We start from the raw sequence: 16479 nt of genomic DNA on the forward strand, positions 1-16479 counted from the left end.
CCTTATAGGAGAAAACCAAAGTATAAGTAATTGAAAGACCAAAACAAACAATGATAGAAAACAGGGACGTAGACTGTGTGGAGATGGAAGGGGCTCTGGGGTTAGGAGGAGACGGGCGGGAAAGGAGGAGATGAGGAAGTAAAATGGATCAAGATGTGCTATGTTTCTATGTCCATAATAAATACTATGTTCATCATCTATCACAAACATGTACTAATAAAAACATTTTAAAAGATGCTCTATGCCTTGATTGTTGTAGTTGCAGAGAAGGGGAGAAACTTGGCTTACAGGGCTTGATCTGTAGTTTACAAACTTCAGTGGAGCTGAAGCTTCTAAGAATCCATTTGCTCATTAGTGGAAATAATTGTGGGAGAGCCACATATAGCAAAAGAGAGAATTGGTGATGGTGATGGGAAGTTTCTTTAAACCATGAAAGCTACCTGTTTGGGCTCAATAAAGGGAGTATTGGATATCCAAGGGCCAAGCAATGAAGTCAGAGATTTCAATGATATTGGATACATAGAAGGCACTGAGAACTATTTTTGCAAATGTAGGACCAGAAGAACCTCCATTCAAACATCGAGGTATTGTCTTGACCAAGGGAGTTACAGTGCCACTCAGTGAGATCTTGTGAAGGGGTGGCAATGCTCTGTATCTATTGCTGTCCAGTCAGTGGCCACCAACCTTTTGTGGCTACTGAGTTCTTGCATTGTTGCTATGGCTCCATTATTAAAAGAACACTTGCAGAAGGCATTCAAGAAAACATCAAAACAGACACTTAGAGGGGCTTTAGGCACTAAGTAAAGTTGACTCCAACCTAGTTTTGGATGAAGATGATAAATCCATGGGAAGACTTAAGGGAAGTATGTCAAGAGATGGCCAAGCCTTGTCTGGGAGATGTGGCTTAGGAGCGTTGCCACAGCTTCTCTGCCTCTGAGAGGAAGGGAATGGCTGGCCAGAGGGGCAGAGGTAAATCAGAGGTTTTTATGGATGTATGAAATGTTTCCTGTGTTTTTCTTTGATCCCACAACCCCTACCAAGGCAAGGGATCAGCAGGGGATTCCTCTGCCCTCTCAGTGCTACCTGAAAGGAAGTTATATTTTGCTGGACTTCTGCTAGAGAAAACACAAGAGAGAGAGAGAGACAGAGAGATACACAGGACAGAAACACACAGGGACTTGGAGAGATCACAGTTTCCTCTCATTACCTGTGGAGTCTCTTAAACCTTCTTGTCTATGAAATAAAGATAAAAAAGTACTTACCTCAGAGGAGACTATTCAGAGTAAGAGATTTAATAACCTAGTATAACGTGTAACCTTACGTGGAACCTGAGATAAAGAAAACAACTGAAAGAAGTGATTCTGAAACTATAAAGAGGTGGATGAACTGGGCATTAGGTGATTCCAACGAATGATGATGCTTATATTTTGAAGAAAATGTCCATTTTAAAGGTGATTCATCCTAAGACATAGAGGTAACATGAAGGACATTCTGAAATTGGCTTTAATGTACTTATCAACAAGGGAGGGAAGAGAGGAGAGAAGGACAGAGGGAAGGAAAGAAGAAAGGGAAGGGGAGAGGAGGGAAAGCAAGGGAGAAAAGCAAAGGAAAGAGAAAGAAAACAAAGATAACAGTTTCTGAAGTGCTTGGGCTCCACCCAGGTAAGTAGACAGTTTATCCAAACCCTCCTCTTCTAGAACACTACAGTGAGAGCCCAGGCCTTCCTAAGACATTCTCAAATATGAGCCACACAAGATGCAGGCTCCTAGTGGAGCTACCTCTAGGTATTACATATTCTCAAATCAATCCCTTGACATTTTTACGACATCACAAAATCTACACCTTTGCTCCAGCCTAAATCAACAACAAAAGCATCAGCCAAGACTGCATATATTCCAGAATCCTTGTAAATCAGCAGTTGCCTTTAGGCTCAAGGGGCCTCCAAATTTGACCACCTGTTCAAAACAGTAAAATCTCATTAGTGCAATGTCCAGCCACTCACCAGCAAGGCTTACTTCAAAGCCACAAGCACTCAGAATCCAGTGAGAGAATAACCAGGAAACGTCTGTATTTTTAAAGTTAATTAACAAGCTGAGAACCCGATTTCTTGTCAATAGGAAAAAATAGCATGCATTAAACTTGTTTCCTTCCTTTCATTACTTCTCTCTTCCTCCCCTTTTATGATGAGATACCATTTTCCTGGTGGAAAATAATTATTGGGTCTCTGCTTCCCTATGATCAAGGTGGGAAATAAAAAGTTAAGAGCCATTTATATATAATAGTAATATTATTTTGATCACCTATTTCAATCAGTGGTCATATTGACTTGGGTACCAGGATGAGAAAAGATGACATTACCTTTCATCCCTGGTGAATCCTGACTAAATAATCTGAGAATAGGAAGAATATTATCAATATTTAAGTAAAATCAATTGTATAGCAGTCATCTTCCTTAGACATATGCCATAGACACTAAAATTGTTGCTAGCAAGTGTATTGAGCACTAAATCTATCCCAACATGAATGGTAAAAAACAAAAGAGAAAAATCTGATCATGTGGGTTCATGTCTTCCTTTTTCTTGCTTGTAATAGAGACAGGGATGAGAAAAAAGCCTTGGTAACTCTGTGATAATTGGTGATGCCAGGCAAAAATGCCGCTCATATTGGCATCTAACAGCAGATTTTTTCACTTCGTCAATGGTTTATTTATACCCACAGAGGTCAATAGATATACATATAAGCTTTTATTTGTTTGGTGGATGGCTTGGTGGAGGGGAAAGGGCAGTGGTCAGGGTCCCTGAGAAAAGGCAGGAGGTGGAAGTAGTGAGCTTGCCTGTGGCTCACCCACTGCTTGCCAGGGATGAGCTGCTGTGAAGCACATGTCTGTCAATAGAACAAATCGGTAGACTGGACACAAAACCGTGGGACCAAGACTTTGTGAGGAAGGTCCAGCTGGTACATGAAGAATGGGAGGCCTACACCTGGCCAGACCAATAAATCCTTCCCCAAAACAGTGTTTGCTGTCAGGTGGGAACACTCGCAACCTGCCCTCAAGTCTTGTCCCTTTCATGCTTTCTTTGTGTCATCATGGTGCATACTCCTCTTCCAGAGCTATTCTGGAAGATCTTAGCTTTCAAGATTGAACAAATAAGAGTGATACCAGTAAGCAGCGAGTTGTCACATTCTTTTCATGGTGGCTGTTGAAAAAGCAGCTTAGTGACAATCACATGTCTCTAATCAAACTGAACATTGCTTCAGTATTACATGAGATTACTAGACAGATTTTCACAAGAGCTGTTGTTTCTTCTTACCTTCTATATAATTCGCATAAGAATGGCGTTGACCCAGAGCGAGTACTCTGGATATTTGTTGGATGAATGAATAGATGAAATCAGCCTGCTATACTTGTTATTTGGTGGCAAACAAAAAGCTACCTCTCATTAGAGTCACAAAGTTATCTCTAAGACTATTCTTCCTTATTTTCACCACGTTTCTCTCACAGGATAAAATTTTTGTGTCTTCTAAAGATACCTCTAATTTTCTTGTCATGTGTGTGCCAAGCACAATTGCCAAAAAGGAAGTAAGCAAGAATCCTATTGTGTGCATATTTTGTATTCTTTTGATAAAAGGATACCAAGCCAACCACAGAAAGCCACTAAGAATTAAACTTAAAATTCCTGTAGAACAATCAGTGCTCCCTGGCAAATTTTCCAAATTACCAGAATGGTTTTGGAAACAAGACCAGAGACAACATTCATGCACATAGCCCTGCCAAGTTCTCACATAAGCTTTTAAGATCACCCTCCATATTTGGTACAGATGAAAGGATAATTGGAGGCCTGTGGAAAATATGAGTAGTGGGGTCACAGATTTTTCTTTGCTTCTCACATATCCCTCCACATTCTAGAAGGGAAGGAAATGGCTTATGTAATGTTATGCTAGTTTTAAATGACTATTGTTGCAATGTCAAGACTAACCACGTAAGGCAGGTCAGGGTGTGGCTTCTGGCTTCCCCAAAAAGGTAACCACGGAAGTCATAAGTGCCTTGTGCCCCACCCCAGTATCCAACATGGATTGAGCACAAAATACAAACAATTCCAAAAACCCTGAGGTTCTTCTCTTCTAGCCCAAAGATGTGCTTAACAGGAAAAAGGAAATAAAATTAAATGAAAACAGGTTTTCAAAAACATTGTAATCACTGGCCAAATCAAAGTCCAAAAAAATGTTAACAACCCATAATTATATCCTTGGTAAAGGGTGATCCAAAATATAATCCATCAGGAAAAAGACAGTTTAGTCCAAGATATTCCTTGAAAGGGAATCCCAGTAGAACACAAAGTAGCTCCAACCTCCATCCTCTCAATCTGGTTCATGGGTCTACCATGCCAAAAACTTATGGCAAAGTTGGCTTGCCCACTTAGAAAGCTGAGAAGGGCCCAGAAGAGCAGAAGAGGCACACAGCTGTAGGCCCAAAGGTACACTGCATCCATCAAAGGAAATCGAACATTCTGTTACTCAGCTTTATTAGGGGGTGCTTCTAGGAACTCCAAAAAATGAGTTGCCATTTTTTCTAGCACTCTTACTCCGTTAAAGCTAATATTATATCATCATCTCTGCCCTTAGGCTCTGTCACTTATTTTTCACCTGGATCCTATTGGTTATTTCCAAGCAACTGATATTTTCTTTGCTTATGCCTACTTTCCTACATAAATATCAGCTCTTTTGCCTCAGTTTGCAATTCTCTGATTTCTCCTGCTCCTCCTCCTTTCTTTTCACTGCTGCTTGGAACTCTCCTCCAAATTTATGTAAATCTGGAAGTCTGCTTAATGTAACACCAATGGTTAACATCAGGATGGGAAAGTGATCTCAGTCCACTCACTGGACACTAATTTGAAGCAAAGGAGGATGCAGGAAAGTAGTGTTTATTCCTTAAGCTAGAAATTTTGACAAAAGAGTAATATAGATAATGCATACTGTAGGTTTATGTCTGAGTTTAGAATGATTTAGGACTCCTACTATTCATTCATTGTTCAGTTTGTCTACTGAAATGAACCATAAGAATAAACAACCATTTTCTACCCCTACTGCCATAGTTAAATGTCTCATTGAGATAGTTGGGAATTTGCTTTAAATATTTAAATATTCAGATCTTATTTGGAATTTCTTCTTTCCTTCATGCTTTTGACAAGTTACCTGTGATATTTTTCACTGAACAGAGATTTATTGTTGCTCTTGTCTTAAAGCATAACATCTCTTATATTATTGGCCAAGTTTGAATCATCCATTCTTTTGTTCATTCATTTAATTCACTTAAAGAACATTTATTAAGTACCTACAGTGTGAAAATTTCTGTACCAGGTACTCAGAAGATAATTTCTGTAAATCAGATTTTTACACTCAAGAGAGTTAGACATAATTAATGAAAATAATGGGTGTGCAGAACCATAACACAAGGTAAAAAAAAAAAAAAAATGCCACCAGGGAAATACAGAGATAATGCTATGGCAGTTCAAAGAAATACTTTCAGGTAGATGACATGCCAGGAAGTTTTCCTGAAAGAAGTCATTTCTAAGGCTGAAGAATCAGCTCACAAAACTATGTGTTCGGTGTATATAGTACCACATAGAGTTTTTAAATTTGCTTCTCTCTTTATATAGCACATTCCTTCAGGACAAGGGATACTTTTTTTAAGGGACACTTTTGTACACAATACTTTTTCCTCTCTCTCCCTAATATTACAACAGTACCTGGAATGTGCTTAGTAAATGTTTATTGAATGAACAACTATTAATAATTAATTTGGTCATGGGGAGAATTCCAGGGAGAGGCCCATTGACAGCAGTTGATTGCAGACAGATTCTTTTAATTCCATTGCTTGGCAAATACAGAATCTTTCAGTTATGAAAAATAAAGCAATCTGTTTCTTGTTCCATTTTAAAGTTTATTTTTATTTGAAACAAACTTCCTCATTCTTTCCCAGATCCTGCTCCAGGAGTCGCTGGGTGTGCCTTCATACGCTGAGAGATAACAGGGCTCTGGGTAGAAATTTCCTTTGCTCATCCAGGTTCCTTAGCGGCTTCCTGGCTGAGGAGGGACTTCACTCACAAGCCCTCCAAAATGTGGCAATGTCTCACTATGGTTATGCTCAGGATTAACCAAACTCAGGAGAGTGTTTGGAGAGATTTAGATGAAAGTCCCTATGGACCCACAAGGTATTAATGCAATGCAATGTTCAGAAAATCATGTGGCTTGGCTTCATCCTTCAAACTCACGAGACTTCAATCTGGAGTTACTGCTATGTTCCCATTTCCAACAGATCACAGTCCATTACCATTCACAGCATGAGGAAAGACTTCGGGAAAATGCTGAGGGAAAACAAAGCCAGGAGCCTACATCGCTTCAGTGTGTGAGGGGGCTGGGGAGGGGGCTAGGGGAAGGGTGGTAAATAACTAAATGAAAAGTGAGATCCAAAGAGGCTCGAGCAGATTAAAGAACAGTGACCGGCCCTCATTTTATAGACTACTTAGGACTGAATCTTCTCTTTCTTTCTCTCCTAGAATTGTTTATAGAAGTCAAACGATAGAGATGACCCTTTTATTTTAAAAAGGCTCGTAATGGTAAAATTCATTTGATCATGCTTGAGAGGTGGTTAACATTAGGGCAAAGCTTGTGATCTCAAGGTCATTTTAATGAAAGATCCTCACTTCTGCTCCAAAGAATGTGGAATGCCAGGGAACACCATTTTCTTTATAACCCCTGAAAAAGACACGAGATTACAGTGCCTTCCATTCAACTATATGTCCTACTTATTGAGTATGTTGGTATTTGTGAACTAATGGTTCCTTACTAATCCTAGGAAAGTCAGGCACTGATATTTAATAACCATTTTACAGGGAAAGAGACAGTCTCGGGTCGAATATGCTGATGTCATAGAACTGCTACTCAGGGATGGACCAGTTTGTACTTATTTCATTTAATCCTTACACCATCCTACAAGAGAAACGCGATGATCTCTCAGTACAGATCGTTTCTCTGAATCAGAGAACTTAGGTAATTTCACAAATATCACCGAACTTTTACATGGTGACTCTCCCAGGTTGAAATGTCTGTTCCAACTTCAATCTCACTCTTTACTACCTTCAGCTATGCACTCAATGACACGTATACCGAGCACTGACTAAGTACCAAGAACCACTTCAGGAATTTTAGATATACTGGCATCTTGCAGTGCTTTATGCCCCACATGGAGATAAGTGAGCGTGCATGTGTGTTGTCCTGTGTATGTCTGTGTGTACACACACATCCCCATTGAGATTTGAAGAGAAAAACCAGTTTAATCCATTTGAAGTGAATTACTAAAGCTTAATTTCACAAGTGGAAACAGCTTATATGCGCTGAGTACATCAAGCACGACTCAAGTGGTTGCAGTAGCCTCTGACTGCCAAGCTCCCCCTGCATCATTTTGTCAGAATTCAATGACTACATCTTGAAAGAAACACCCCCAGGGCCTTTCTAGCTAAGTGGAATTTCTTAACCCACGGTCTTAGCCTCAGAGCTCGCTGTTAAAGGAAAGGTAAATCAAGGGAAAAGCTAAGGGTGTTTGTATTGTTATGTCTATGTATATTTTGTCCACGGTCTGAAGAACCTGATGACCCTGACTTAAACTGGAAAATAGAATGCTCATATAGTTTTAAATTTACCGTTGTTGTAACTGATACATAAAGACATAAAAATTATACATACTCACAGGATTTCATCTGCTGTTTTGAGACGTGTACACATTGTGGAATGTTTAAATCAGCATAAACAGAACTACCTCTTCAACTGACACTTCTGTCTATTTTTGTGTAAGTGTAAATCATGTTATATAGAAATAATTAGTTACAAGATTTTGTGCAAGTCAGCCATAAACTGTCTCCTAGGGAATTTTGAGAGTGCTATGCTACCATTCAAATATTTTCTTTCTCTGCCCCTACTTTTTAAATGTTAATTGATTTGCTCCGTGAAATGTCCTGTAAAGTAGCCAGATGTTGTAAGAGAATCTTGATAGTATGGGAATTCAGCAGGAGACTCCAGCAGCATAAAATGATCCTCAAGTTTCCCCAGCTTTCAACAGGGCAGAAACAAAGACTGCCACTTCAAGTGGAATTAAGAAGAATCTCCTGGATTTCACCGGTAACGTCTAAAGAAAAGAAAAGTTGTTCATCACTCTTGCCACTAAACACACAAAAGAGGATTTTAGAAACACAAAAGAAATTACCTTGGACTAGTAGCCAGGAGACTAGCTTAACCGGGAACTCTGCCACTGCCTTCCTGTGTGACCCCAGACAAATCATACACTCTCTGGATCTCATGTTGTCTTTTACCAAAATGGCTGTTAGAGATGTAAGCGTGCTTCCATTTCATATAAACAGTGCCTGGGAATTTAAAGGAGTAAGTTATTCTCCCAGGGGGAACCACAGAAAAATTCACGGGAGAGGTGGTATTTGGTCCCATCTTTGAAGGATGGTTTCGCCAGCTGAAAAACACATGAACAGAAACGTGGGATCAGGATGGGATTGGGGCGGCTGTGTAGTCACAATAAACAACCATTTGCAGAGACTGGCGCAGAAAGTGATGTGTGATGATGTCATCGGGGATTAGGGAGAGGCAGAGAATAATTGCAGAGTGCAGGATGGGACTTAAGTGAATTCTGTTTAGACAATACAGGGCCTTATGTGGCTCACACAGGTTAGCTGTTATCCGCAAGGTGAAAGAAGCCAACAGGAATTTTTATGTCTTACAGTAGAACGTGATTTTTAACATAGGCTAAGTGGATGGGAAAGTAAATCCTGATTAGGAAACCAGTTATGAAGTTGATAGTTCAAGCAGGCAACGCACAAGGGTCTGAATTCAAGCAGGCACATTTTGAAGACATTTCTTAGAATTAATGAAACTTTGTGACTAGGGGTAATGAGATGAACTGAGATATCAAGGAGACTATAGAGTTCCTAGCTTGCTGTCGTAGTCCCATCTCGAGCGAGCTTCTCAACGTATGTGTGCATCAGAATCCCCCATAGGGCCTATAACACACACATTGCTGGGCCCTAGCCCCTAAACTTGCAATGTAGTGGTCTGGAGAGGGCCCAAATACCCATGTTTCTAGCAAGTTCTCAGGAGATATTGCTGCTTCTCAGGGACCACACTTCAAGAACTACTAATGTGAGATTAAACAAGTGAAGAAGTAATTTACAAGGGAAGCAAGCTGATGAGGTAACTTTTAAGTATGTATTATTTGGTAGGCTATGGGACACATACATTTCTTTATTATCTATCATCCAATGAGATATAACTCCACGAGAGTAAGCGTGTGATTCATTCATACCTCATACCTGTAGGCCTTGCACAGTCCTTGGCACATATCTGACATTCAGTGAAGATTTGCTCAGTGAATGTTGAATTCACCCTGGTGGAGATGACCGATAGACAATTGGTCATTAGAGAGAAGATGTTACCGGTGGGTGACCTCAGCGGGTTGATGATGCAATCCATGCTTAGAATCCTCATTTGAGCAGTAAGTGAAAAACTATGTGTTTCTAAGAATATGGAAACAAATACTGAAGGAGCCTCCTTGTGCAAGGTTGAAGGAAGGGTTTCTGTCTGCGGAGGGAAGCGGGACTAGGTGATCTCTCAGGTCTTTTCTTCCCCTACCACACTGCAAATCTACCATAAGTGAAGAGTACAGAACAGCAATGAATTCATGCAAAACTGAAATGGATGTTGGAGTTGACTAGAGCAGTAGAGCCAAGCAAAATTTATTTCAAAGTGGCAATGACAAGCATTATTAAAATACAAGTGTGAGCTAAGATGCTATAGGGAAAGGAATTTTGAGTCAGGACACGGGAAATGCAGGCCAGGACCCGCTCTGGTCAGAGTGGATGAAGCGTTTTGTGTACCAGCCAAGACCATGCCACACAGCATAACATCTCTGCATGTGGGACAAGCATTCATTCTTCTATCTTCTCTTTCTCCACCCTAATCAGAAGGCAGTAGATCTTTATAAGAAAATAAAGTTCGTGTTTGTCAGATTGTATCAGGATGTGTTGAAGAGTCCCTATTCTAGCACCCTATGTATATATGTTTTCTTAATGCATGTATCTATAATTTACTCTGCCATTAGATCTCATAATGCATTATTTTTACAAAGAAAGCATACAAATTAGGCAACATTTTGCCGAGAAACTTCTTTTATCAGCAAAGGAAATTTGTGGCTTGATAGCGATAGAACATAGCCCTCGCAAGTTGGAAGACACTTTTACCTCTGCTACTGGGTTAGAATTGCTTCAGAAATACACAAAGGGCTTTAAAAAAATAGAAGTGCAGTGCCTCAGGGAGTACCGCTAGTTTAAATAACACATGAAAAGTATTTATGAGCCCTTTTTTTATGAGGTGGTCAAAGAAAAGACCATCCAGCATGTAACATAAGACTGGCTGAAGAAGAAAGCATTTCCAAACCACATTGGAGAGTTAAGCATGAATGGAATTTTATTTCAGTCTCTATTGCTTATTTAAATTAATGGTGTTTTCAGATGGGGCCTAAATGATAATGCAGATCAAGGTAAGGCTTGCCAGGAAGAAAATATACTAGTCTATTATTCAAAGAATGTTACTAGGTAATGTTGAAATAATCTGAGATATATGGGTTTAGCAAAAGGGGGTTTCTGGAAGGGATATGTGATTGTAATATGCCCAAGTCCATTTTGAATTCTGTGGCTTGAGCATTTTGCTAGAGTCAGGGCTTTGGAACTATTCCATGGTCAGCAAATGTGGCTTAGATTGTCTATAGCCAACAAGGCCAGAGCGTTGTACACACGGAACCACAACATGTTGTTGTAGCACTGGGTCCAGTTCAACGACAAAGTGTGCTGTTCTTCATTTCTTTGATTGTTCCAGCTGACCCCTCTGCAGAGCGCATGCCGTGAACTTTATTTCTCCTAAGTGGTAATGAGTCTCAGCTAATCCCCTCTCCTTCTCCTTTCCGGGCCTCTTTGTGACAAAGAGCATGCCCTGGTGTGTGACAGCTGGCAAAGGTTATGGGCTGTGGATGCAGCTATGGAATAGTACAAAGATAACTGGCCCCTAGAGGCATTCAACTAAGATCCTTGGCCTCATTAATTCCCTGTCTTATAATAAGCATCTGCCCTGTGAGTTGTATCAGTAACAAATTGTAATGGTAAAGTGTTCCCTCAGGCCACTAGTTGATTGAGTTCCATAGCTGTGTCAGGAGTATTAATGTGTTCAGCGCTTACATGAATGCTCACTGCTCCTGGCCTTCACTCATTTAGGCCACAAGCATTGACTGAGCACCAACTGTGTTCTAGGCACCATCCTCGGCTGACACTAAACTGATGTAATTTCCCACCGAGCTCCTTTAGAACACTATGCTGCAACTGTGCTAAATCTGCAGTCGGTCATTTTTTGGATCAGAAAAAGGAATCCTCGTTGTCGTTGTTGCTTTTTAATAAAAAATTGAATCCATCTGATCACTAACACAGCATTTCTCCTCAGCCCACATTTCAAGTTCAGAAGCATTGAGCCAGTTTATACATTTTATAAATTTATGAGAGATGTCACTGAATTAAATTTAGAAAAACAAATGCAACCTAGATTAGTTATTTGTGTGCCTACACACTATCTTCAAAATCTTACCAAGGTGAGGAAAAACGAAATCAGGCCTGAGGAAATTTTGTTTTCAGTCATTTCAGGAACACTGTTCAATCACTTTTTGTTCCCTTTATAGAACCATTTTATTGTAAATTTCCCATTAAGCTTTCACTTTCGTTGTTCCTTGGCTATCTATCTTCCTTATCCCCAAATTTTTGGTTTGTGGTAGACAGCACAGAGATGCAAATGACTGGTGCACACCAGGGATCCGCCTTCTGCCCACTGAAGAGGAACATCAGCCAGGGCACCATGTAGCTTGGCACATGCATAACGCCACCTCATTAGTGCCCATCTTCCAATCCTCGGTCTTCCCTTCCCACCTACTGGCCAGATGGAGCAGCAGTTTAGCAGCAGGAGGGCGCTCCATCCTGTGACGGCCTCCAAGAGATCACTAGATCCTGAACGAGAAGGTGTCTCCCCTACAGCAGTTGTCAAGCCCAATCCAAGGTAAATGATCACTTCTTCATCCTGGGGTGGGGAAGACTTTCCAGGAGGTACAGAGGAAAGTGTGACTTGCTTTTATGAAGAGATAATCTGAAATTCCTCACTTTTCACTGCAGCAGAACCATGTTCAAAAATGTATCCCGCTATGCCAAGTACACACGAAGTAAACATCAGAATGCCACTCTGTTGCATTTACTGCAATCTTTGCCATACTCGGGGAGGCTGAAGACCTTGTCTTCCGTGCAGCCGCTCCTTCCACAGTGCACCAGCTCAAAGCCGCGCCATGGGAGATGTGTTTCATCTGATTATGGATTTCCAGTCATGTTAGCAAGACAAGAGCTTAGTTCTTTCCCCTCAATTAATCTATTTTAACAGAGCGGCAAACAAATTCTGCAAGCCCCTGTGTGTTTTATTTTCCCTCTAGAATAAACAGAGCAGCACCTCATGTCTGCTTGGTTAATCAGAGGTCACTCAATTGGACTTTATGCTCAATTTCCTCAGCGGTCCTCCTCAGAGGCAGGCATACTGTTCATTTTACAGTGAAAAGATGTAGCAGCTGAATCCAGACACAGCCCGAGTTTCTCCAAGACCACTTCGGATAATCTGGTGGTCTCTTTGTTCAGACTGTTCCAGCACCTTCAAAGTGACACACAGTAAACCTACCAGCATTTTCCCAGGAAACCACGTCAGCGGACTCTCTGAGGGAGGAGACAGAATGTTATTTATGAAGCACAGCTTTCAGCAATATCAATCAGTGATCATTTCAACTATGAAGGATGCACTGTTGGTCTTGGCTCCTTTCAAAAGTTAAGTTTGAAACTATATTTTTGACACATAATTTTTCTATTTATGGATATTCTAAAAGAATTCCAAGTCATACTCTTAGCCATTGATACTCCACGATCACCACAAATGCCTGCCCCATCAGGCTCGTGCCAGCTGGTGGTATATTTGGGTTTTCCAAATGGCATACTCACAGTGGCATCCAGGGGCATCTGAAAATAGGCCAACCCCTGACTTTTGTTGACTTTTCTGTAATAAATTTTGAAAGCAAATCACTGAGTCCCTGGTTCATTCATTTGCTTGCAATACTTTTTAAATACCAAATTTGGACCAGGTACCATTCTAAGTCCTGGGGCCATTCCTTTTGCAGAAACTGCAGTGTATATGCTTAAATCTATACACATTTCTGTCAAGATAATTTTCCACAAACTAAACAGAAGCTGCATATCTGCAAGCACTGTGGATGCCTAGAGCCAGCATTGGCATTTTGTAGTAATGCTCTCAGTGATATCTGTTGGTACAGATGGTATAGGGAGAAATAAGACATCATCCCTCTGCCTCGTAAGAGGTGTGGATATACAGTTGTGTTGATGGCCTTGGTTGTGAAACCCTGGCAGTCTCAGGTTTGGGGATGGCATTCAGCCATGTAGTTCCACTGGAGGGTTTCCTCACAACAAGGTATCTCTCTAATTGGCTTCTGAAAGCCTCTAGCTACCTGCATCCCCAAGTTAAAACATATCTGCCCTAGTACCAAGGCATGGGCCAGGAAGCTGTGACCAAAGCAACAGGACATTTATTATGCTGATCACATTCACAAAATGCCCCTTCAAAACAATAGAAATCTTGAGGCTGATGGATAATGATTTTAGTTAATTTCATTATCATCCTGGGCAAAATGAAGAGTAATGTGAGAAATCCTCATTCTTAGTAACTTTGCAGTTACACTTTCTTGAAGTCTGATTCTAACTACCAGACTCAGCTTACCACTTGAGTGTCTCACACAAGCTTCTTAAACTCTTGGAATCACTTTTCTTCCTTCTCTGGTGTGAGGATCTAAGCACCTGCTCTACTGAGCTTTAAGCAAGACAGAAGAGATGAAGTGCCGACTATAGGATGGGGGGGTCACTACTGTTAGAAACCTGTTCCTTTTATCACTTCTCGGCCTTTTGGCTAAGATCAAGTGTAGAAACCTGTCGTGTATTATGCTGTCACATAATAATAACTGTGAGTCTCCACATATGACTGAGAAGTGACACAAGTACAATTGGAGAGCCATAATTAATAATGATAGAAAATCTCCATAATAATTCCAGCTATTCCCCCATTCTACTATCTGTTAGTCACATTCGTGAAAGACACTAAAGATAACTGCCACATAGTGAGTTCTTTATTATCCACATAGCCATTTAATCTCAGATCTGTATGGTTTTGGGGTGAAGATTCAAGTCAATTGCTTACCAAGTACATTTAAAGAAAAAAGATTGTTTTACACTTCCTATGTATGTCCAATTTGTTTCTAAAAGGCAGAATTCCAGTCTCATAGTCAGAAAATGTGGTGTTTGGGGTGGTAATTATAATACTGTGACTACATTTCTCAAACCATAAATTGACATGTGGTCTGACAAGCATAAAGTGTACTTGTGGAGACAGTGGGATAGAATATTTGAAATCAGAACTGGAAAATTTGGGACATATGAAGGCTATAAATAGTGGGGAGAGACTGAGTTGGTTCCAACAGAGACTCAGTTCCTACTAAGAACCACATAATCAGGCAGCCCCCATTTGTCATACACATAAAATCTGGTGCATAAGAGAGGCAATCTAAACCAGCATGGTAAACAAGCCATGCCTGTGCCAGAGGGCAGCCTGGCACATACAGTCCTTGTTCCCAGAGCTCAGCAATGCCCTGCGCAGGATAAGTCTTCCCTTGAGGAACTACAGCTGGGAAACAAATCATATAGATAGGAAGAAGCTAACCACATGCACACAATGCAGACTGTTCACGGATATGACATGGTCAGTCTGTGTGGGCACTTCCTCCTTCTTTCCAGAAGAAAGAATTTTACACAGGAAGTTTTAAGATGTTGTTGTTTCTTCCCAATGAGAGACTTTACTTTCTGCTCAGACCCATCAGGGAGTTACTCCTCCACCCAAAGCTGACCAATCAAAATTGGAGTTTAGAGCAAGACACAAGACAGCTGGGAATGTAGCTCAGCGTGACAGCGCTGGCCTCACATGCACGAGGCTCTAGGTTCAGTCTCTAGTACTGTGGAGAAAGGGAGTGAAGAGGGAAAGAAGGGAGGGAGGAGAGAGGAAGGAGGAAAGGAAGGAAGAGAGCTGGGACAGGGAGTCAGAGCAGCTACTTTGCAGAGTATACATGAGGAAAGTTACAAATCTGTATATTTTTATGCCATCATGATTAGGAGGAATAAGGCATAACTTCTCTGCAAAATATAATGACCGTGCTTTGAGTGTGTTGCTTTGCAAGAGAGGATGACAATGAATAAGAAGTGTATGGGTCACAAATTTATCAGAGTAAAGACAGGAATGTTCCATTTCATGAGGCTTAAACACAGCTGGTGCATGTTAGACACTTCTAAGAGTCTTAAATATACCATCTTTGAATTTTATCAACTATAATATCATCTCACCTTTTATAGGTAAGGACATTGACACTGAAAAACATTAAGAGAATGTCCAAGTTCATTCAGCCAATTGTATACAGTCCCAAACGGAACCCAAATCCTCCACTTCCAGACTCCAAAGACAACACTCATGGCAAGAAGAAAACATATCTCAAAGAGAACTGGAGTGGAGACTGTTCTCCCTGCCTTACAATCTTCACAGTGTAGACATTGGAACCCCTGAGAAATGTTTTAGACATACAGATGTTTTAGACATACAACACATACCGTTGGGCCCCATCCTGGAATTTCTGATCAGGGGCCTGGGGCTGGCTCATGCCTCTGTATTATAAAGAAGTTTCCCTCATCCACAGTGATGATTTTCATACACATTTCCTATTAGGAATTCTTAACAAACCTAGCTGCATCTGGCTGAGTTCTCTCTTCTTTCTTGGTGAGAAGGGAGTAGGGATCAACCTCTAATGTTACTATTTAGCATCTGTCACTTGCCCAGTGTGAACCCCCTCTGAGGAGCATGCAGTAGTGGCCAAATGGTCCATGGACCTTGGTGGTGGTTGAAGCATTCTCCAAAAAGCTTTGAGATTTTCATAAAGTCCCAAATTGACCCCTGGAGATCTTATATTCAGTTGATGTCTACGCTTGGTGACACATTCTTGACTATTATAATAAGCTAGTCAAAGTAAGCCAAAATCCAGTTAAAGAGCCCTCCTCACAAATTGCCCTCACGATGGTCGAGTTATGGAAACTGGAGGGAGAGGCAGCGGTAAGCAGCGCAGGCATAGCTACCCAAACACTATGCAAACACAGCTCCGTGGCTTTGGTAAATGGAAAACATAGACTTAAATGTAAGGCAACACATACTTGGCCTGTGAGCAGAAATTCCAAGAATACTAATCTCTACAAA

This window comes from Chinchilla lanigera, unplaced genomic scaffold, assembly GCF_000276665.1.
Source record: "Chinchilla lanigera isolate Chin_1 unplaced genomic scaffold, ChiLan1.0 scaffold00043, whole genome shotgun sequence".
NCBI classification, from domain to species: Eukaryota; Metazoa; Chordata; class Mammalia; order Rodentia; family Chinchillidae; genus Chinchilla; species Chinchilla lanigera.